The following is a 7,317-nucleotide window of genomic DNA, read 5'->3' as shown; positions in this document are numbered from 1 at the left end:
CTCCCACCAACAGTGAATAAGGGTTCCAGTCTCTCCACAACCTTGTCAGCATTTGTTGCTTGCTGTTATGTTAAATTTTGCTAGTCTTACTGGGGTGAGATGATATCTCATAGTTGTCTTGATATGCATCTCTCTTAGAGCTAGCTAGTGTGTCAATCCATTTCATCTGGAGTCTACCTCTCCTGCACTCTCCCTCCACTAGTGGTGAAAATTTTTGTTTTCTTGATATTGAGATGTACTCCATACTGAATGTTGTAGTCTTTGATTTTCTTCATCAAGAGGTTAAAGTCTTCCTCACTTTCTACAAGAAAGGTTATATCTAGGGCTTTTTCTTTTCTTTTGTAATTGTGTAAAAAAAAATGGGGAAACCCATACAAAGCAGAATTTTAATGTGAAGCCCTTTTTTTTGTATAATCATTAGTTTCAGAGGCGTTGTTAGTTTAGCATGTGTGCAGAATCCATTTCCCAAATCTTCCCTCAACTATCTTCTATTTTTATCATGAATTCACTTTTAATCAACTGTAGGTTATTTAAAATAAATTCCTACAACCAAAAAAAAAAAAAGAAAGGTTATATCATCAACATGACTCAGGTTGTTGATGAGTGTTTCTCCAGTCTTGAAGGCACATTCTTCTTCTTATAGTTCAGCTTCTTGAATTTTTGTTCTGCATGGTTATTGTTGTTACTATGTACCATTGAGTCATCTGAGACTTATAGTGACCCTATATATAACAGGCCTAAACCCTGCCATATCCTGTGCCAATCTTATTGTCTCTTACACACCTACCTCCATTTCCCTAGTCACTGAATCAATCTATTTCATTGAGGGTCTTGCTCTTCTGAGCTGTCCCTCCACCCTGACAAGATGATTGTCCCTCCTTGCAACATGTCCAAAGCATGTCAGATAAAGCTTCAGAATCCTTGCCTCCAAGGAGCAGCCTGGCTTAACCCTCTCTAGGATGAACCTGCTCATTCTCTTAACAGTCCGTGAATTCTCTTCTTCAACACCATACCTCAAAGGCATCAATTGCCTTTCTATCATTCCTTGTCACTGGGCAGCTCTTTGCTGCATAGCGAGTGATTGCAAAGACCATGGCCTCTATCAGGTCCACCTTAGTCTCCAGACTGACATCATTACTTTTCAGTACTCTGGAGTGGTCTCTGATAGCACTTTACCAAAACAATACGTCTTTTCATTTTCTGGCTGCTGGTGTCAAGAATGTTGATTGTGTAGCCAAGCAAACTAAAGCTGTGAACAATCTCAATCTCTTCACCATCTATCATGATGCTGCCAGTTGGCCCAGTAGTGAGAATCTTTGTTATCTTGATTTTGAGTCTCAGCCATACTGAAAGCTGCAGTTCTTGACCTTCCGTAGCAAGTACTTCAGGTCCTCCTCAGTTTCAGCAAGCAAGGTTGTGTCATCTGCAAAATGCAAATTACTAATGAGTCTTCCTCCAATTTTGATGCCGCATTTCTCCTCATAGAGCCCAGCCTCCTGGATAATCTCTTCTGCATATAAATTGAAAAGGTATGGAGATAAGACACATCCCTGGTGTAAACCCTTCCCAATTTTAAACCATGCAGTGTTTCCTTGCTTGGTTCTGATGACTGCCTCTTGGTCCAAGTATAGGTTTTGCATTAACACTATCAAGTGTTCTGGGATTCCCGTTCTTTTCAGAGTTACCCAGAGTTTGATGTGATCCACACAGTCAAACGCCTTTGTATAACCAATGAAACACAAATATACATTCCTCTGGTACTCCCTGCTTTCAGCCAAGATCCATCTAACATTAGCTACTATATCTCTAGTACCATGACCCCTTCCAAACCCAGCCTTCACTTCTGGTAGTTCTCTGTTGATGTGCTGGAGATATAATGAAGTTGGAGATAAAATGATAGAATTTTGCACAATCAATGATTTATTCATTGCAAATACATTTTATAAGAAACATAAAACACAGGTTAAACACATGTATTTCACCTGATGGTATGCATAGGAATCAGATAGATTGCATCTTTGGAAAGAACCACTGGAGAAACTCAATATCAGCTATGAAAACTAGGCTGGGTGCTGATTGTAGAACAGACCACCAAGTACTTATATGCAAGTTCAAGCTGAAGCTAAGAAAAATAAAATCAAATCCATGGGAACCAAAATATGACCTTGAATCTAACCCACCTGAATTTCAAAACCATCTCAGTAACAGGTTTGAAGCTTTGAATACTAATGAAAGAAGACCAGATGAGTTATGGAAGGACATCAAGAATATCATTCGGGAAGAGTACAAAAGGTCATTACAAAGACAGAGCAGGAAGAAAAGACCAAAATGGATGCCAAAAGAGACTCTGAATATTGTACTAGAGTGCCAATAGGCCAAAGCAGAGGGAAGAAATCAAGACATTAAAAAGTTGAACAGAAAATTTCAAAAAGCACCATGGGAAGACAAAGTGAAGTATTATAATGAAATGTGCAAAGAGCTGGACTTAGAAAATCAAAAGGGTCGAATTCACTCAGCGTTTCTTAAGCTCAAGGAACTGAAGAAGAAATTCAAGCTTCAAGCTTGAAGTTGCAACACTTAAGTATGCTTTGGGAGGAATATTAAATGATCCTGGAATTTTTAAAAGAAGATGGAAAGAGAATACAGAGTTGTTATACCAAAAGGAATTGGCAGACCCAGAAGAATTTCATGAAACCACATATGAGAAAGAGCCTATGGTGATGAAAGTAGTCCAAACTGCTTTGAAAGAACTGGCAAAAAAGAAAACTTCAGGAATTGATGCTATACCAATTGACATATTTCAACTAACAGATGCTGCCCTAGATGTTCTCCCCAAGTTATGCCAAGAAATCTGGAAGACAACCACTTGGCCAACTGACTGGAAGAGACCTATATTTGTTTCCCATTAAAAAAAAAAAGTGATCCGACAGAGTGTGGAAATTATCGAACAATATCATTAATATCAGATGCAAGCAAGATTCTGCAGATTATCCAAAAAATGACTGGAACAACACATCAACAGAGAACTACCAGAAGTGCAGGTCCAAGTATAGGTTTCTCTTAAGCATGATCAAGTGCTCTGAAATTTCCATTCCTCTCAGAGTTGGCACAGTTTGTTATGGTCCACACAGTCTAACACCTTTGCATAGTCAATGAAAAGCAGATATTCCTCTAAATTCCCTGGTTTCAGCAAAGATCCGTCTAAATTCAGCCTGCAGTTCTGGAATGTCTATATACATAGGTTTTACATAAGAATAATTAAGTGCTCTGGAATTTCCATTATTGTCAATGTTATCCAAAATTTGCTATGATCCACTCAAACACTTTTGCATGGTAATAAAACACAGATAAAGATCTTTCTTGTGTTCTCTGCTTTCAGCCAAGATCTATATGATAAACATATCAACCTCTTCCGAGTACAGGTTGGACTTCTGAAACTTGCTTGTCAATGTACAATTTCACTGTTTTTTAATAATCTTCAGGAAGACTTTGCTTACATATCATATCGTTAAATAATTTCCACATTCTGAAGGATCACTTTTTTGAGGGATTGGTGGGGGGGAAATGGTCTTTTCAGCCAGTTGACCAAGGAGCTGTTTTCCAAATTTCTTGGCATAGGTTAGTGAGCAAATTCAAGGCTGCATCTGTTTGTGACATGTCACCTGGAATTCCAAAAATTCTTTGAAACTGTAAAGCTTTCAGTGAAGCTTGAACTTCTTTCTTTATTAACTTTTATTTTTATCATTTACTTCTTGAAGTGGTTCAGTGTCAAACAACTCCTATTGTTGTGGTGACTGTATATTTCCTCTATGTTCTTGTTTTTCCCATGATTACAGTGATTAGGGAGCTCTGGTGCCCTAGTGGCAAGAAACTGCTCTGCAATCCTGAAGTCATACGGTTTGAGGCCACCAGTTGCTCCACAGGAGGATGAACAGTCTATTAACTAATTAGTCAATTAACTAACTCTGAAAACCCACCGAAGGGTCAGCTATGGGTTGATTCTGACTCTATGGTATACAACAACAACATGTGGTTTGTTAGGGAAGTCAAATGGCTATAATTCATGTTGGCAGTAATATATAATCTCTTAGTCAGGATCACTTTCAAAATGTACCACCACAGCTTTAGGCCAGTGTTGCAAAGCTTTTAGTCCTACCAATTATGGTTTCACCCCAGCCCTGTCCTCAAACAAACTTGGGTGAAGTTTCCTAGCTCTGGTTCCATGAGAAAGCAGTCTGGAATCAAGCCTGAGGTCTCTTGTCAGGTTTCTGGTTTCCTGCTGTGGCTACTGCTCATGAGGCCCACTCATAGTGGCACAGGAATCTTTGACACCAAAGGAGTTTCATGCTGCCTATGTTGAGGTGAAATTAATAATTGCTGCTATGGAATACACTCAATTTAATGGCAAGGCTAACTATCTCTTTGTGAATAGACAAACACATCCTTCGCATATATCCATCCATCCATCCAAGTGTCAAAGTTCTAACTTAATGCCTAGGATAACCATTTTGAATAAGAGACTCTTTTTTTTTAAATTAATTTCAATGAACATTTACAGAGATTCTGGATTTCCATTCATTCACTGTTGCATTTTTCTCCCCGCCCACTCCACTCCCACCCCCAGTTCACTCTTCTCCTTGAAAAGCAAAAGAAAAACTCTTCATTTATATACAATCCCCCTCACCCCCACACCCCCACCCCGAGCATACTCCACTCCGTAACCCTCATTCCAAACTCTTACGATAATCTTAATGCCCTAAAATATATTGTTTTTAAACTGTTCTCTCTCCCTCATCGGCTTCAATGCAGTATACATAATGTATCCAGTTTTTTTTCAGTCTTACCCCCACTCTGATGTCAGTCACATTCTACAACAGTGGCACCATACAGTATTTGTCCTTTTGTGACTGAGATCTTTCACTCAGCATAATGTCCTCCAGGGTCACCAATTTTGAATAATATTGCATGAGTTCCTTGTTTTCAATGCATCATAGTATTATTTCATTGTGTGACTATACCACACCTTCTCTATCCATTTGTTTGTTGATGGGCACTTGAGTTGTTTCCAACTACTTCCTATTGAGAACAAAGCAGCAATAAATATGGGTGTGCATATATCTGCTTGGATGTTGGTTATGGTCTCTTTAAGGTACATTCCCAGTAGTGGAATTGCTGGGTCAAACGGTGTCTCTATTTGCAACTTTTTGAGAAAGCGCCACACTGCTTTCCACAGTGGTTGCACCATTTTACACTCCCACCAACAGTGAATAAGGTTCCAATCTCTCCACAACCTCACCAGCATTTGTTGCTTGCTGTTATGTTAAATTTTGCTATTCTCACTGGGGTGAGATGATATCTCATCGTTGTCTTGATTTGCATCTCTCTTAGAGCTAGGGATTTTGAACATTTCTTCATATGTTTCTTTGCCATCTGAATATCTTCTTTAATGAAGTGTCTGTTCATATCCTGTGCCCATTTTTCAACTGGATTATTTACCTTTATATTGTTGTGGTGCTCAAGTATTTTATAAATGCTGTATATAAGTCCCTTATCTGACATGTCATTACCAAAGACTTTTTCCCAGTCTGTGGCTTCCCCTTTTACCCTGTTGGAGAAGTTGAACAAGGGACTCTTAACACCACAGACTACCTTCTGGCTTTCTAGTCATTAACCTCTGTATTTAAAACATTAGTTTCCCCTTACAATAACTTAACTAATAACTACATTTATGAAAGTGCGTAAGCCAGAGGATTCCTGTATATTTTAAGATTTTGCCCATAGAATTCTTCAGTATTTCCACTTGAAGATTGAATTTGTTCTTCAGGTTATTGGGGTTTTTTTGTTTTTCTGTTTGTTTGTTTTTTAACTTGAAAAATGCCTAGAGTATTCTTCCATTTTACTTTTCTCACTCTAGCTTTTTGCACATTTGGTTAGAGTACATTTCTCTGTCTACTCAAATTGTCCTTTGAAAGCTTCTGTTCACCATTTGAAAGCTTTTATTTCACCATTTCTTGTTCTTGTTTTGGCTTCTCTATGCTATAGTTCAATTTTCATAGTTTTTCTGACATCCAATTTGGGTTTTACTTTCTTTTCTCTCTTTGTAATTTTTACCTTCTTCATGAATGATATCTTTGATATCATGCCACAACTCACCTGATCTTAGCTATTCAGTCCATTACCTACTTTCTTGAGACGGTTTTTAATTCTTTTGGATAATCTCAAAGTTGTATTTTCAGTCTGGACTTATACTAAATGCCTTCAACTTCACCTTGAACTTTCACTTGATAAATTCATTATATGATCCACAATCTGGCCTCATCTTGACTGCTTATTTTGAGCTTAGATGTTGCTTCTTTTCACAGATGTAGTCAATCTAATTACTCTCTAGTCCATCAGATGAGTCCAGTGTTTCATTCACCTTTATGCTTTTTAAAAACGGCATTTGCAATAAATAAATCATTGAAAGAAGAAAATTCTATCATATAATCTCCAGCCTCATTCCTGTCACCAAGTACATATTCTCTAATTACCAGTCCTTTTTTTGTTCCCGTCTTTTGCATTGCAGTCAACAACTATTACTGCACCTTGGATACATTTGTTACCTATTTGGTACTGCAAAAGATGTTGGTAAAGGTCCTTAATTTCTTTATCTTTTACTTTAGTGGATGGATATACTTGAATAACAGTTGTGTTTACAGATCTTCTTTGTATGCATATGAACAGTGTCTTAACACTAACAACATAGTACTTCAGGATAGAGTTTACAATGTTCTTTTAGACTAAGAATGCAGCATCGTTACTCTTTGTCATTGTATGCATGATAGATTTTAAGACTGTCTGATTCATAATGTCAAAAACCATTCCATATCAGCATACATCTACACCCTAAGATGGAGATCCTTATGCTTTTCATTTTATTTTTTTACAACTTAGAATTTTCCTACATCCTTACTTCATACATCCCAGTTTGCAACTGTTTCTCCTCATTTTTTAGTGTCTTTTGATATGGTGGACTCTACCTTTAGTACTTTATCTAGTGATGCTCCTCTGATATTTATAGGCTTGTGAAGACATGTTATTTCAGGATGGTTAATCATGCTTCTTAGTTTGTGTTAGTCTGGAAACTCCACTGAAATCTGTCTTGTACTTTTACCTTATTAGCATTATAAAGATTAGAATTTATGACATAAACAATAGTTACATTATACTGAGGATTATGGCCATATTAACATGGAGAATCAACCAAGAAAGAGCACTTATACATTTACATAAATACTGTTGTTATTATTAGGTGGTCTTCGCAATCACTTGTTATGC

This window comes from Elephantulus edwardii, unplaced genomic scaffold, assembly GCF_000299155.1.
Source record: "Elephantulus edwardii isolate Elephantulus edwardi_28Jun2011 unplaced genomic scaffold, EleEdw1.0 scaffold00172, whole genome shotgun sequence".
In the NCBI taxonomy this organism is placed as follows: Eukaryota; Metazoa; Chordata; class Mammalia; order Macroscelidea; family Macroscelididae; genus Elephantulus; species Elephantulus edwardii.
This window is presented reverse-complemented; position numbering follows the sequence as displayed.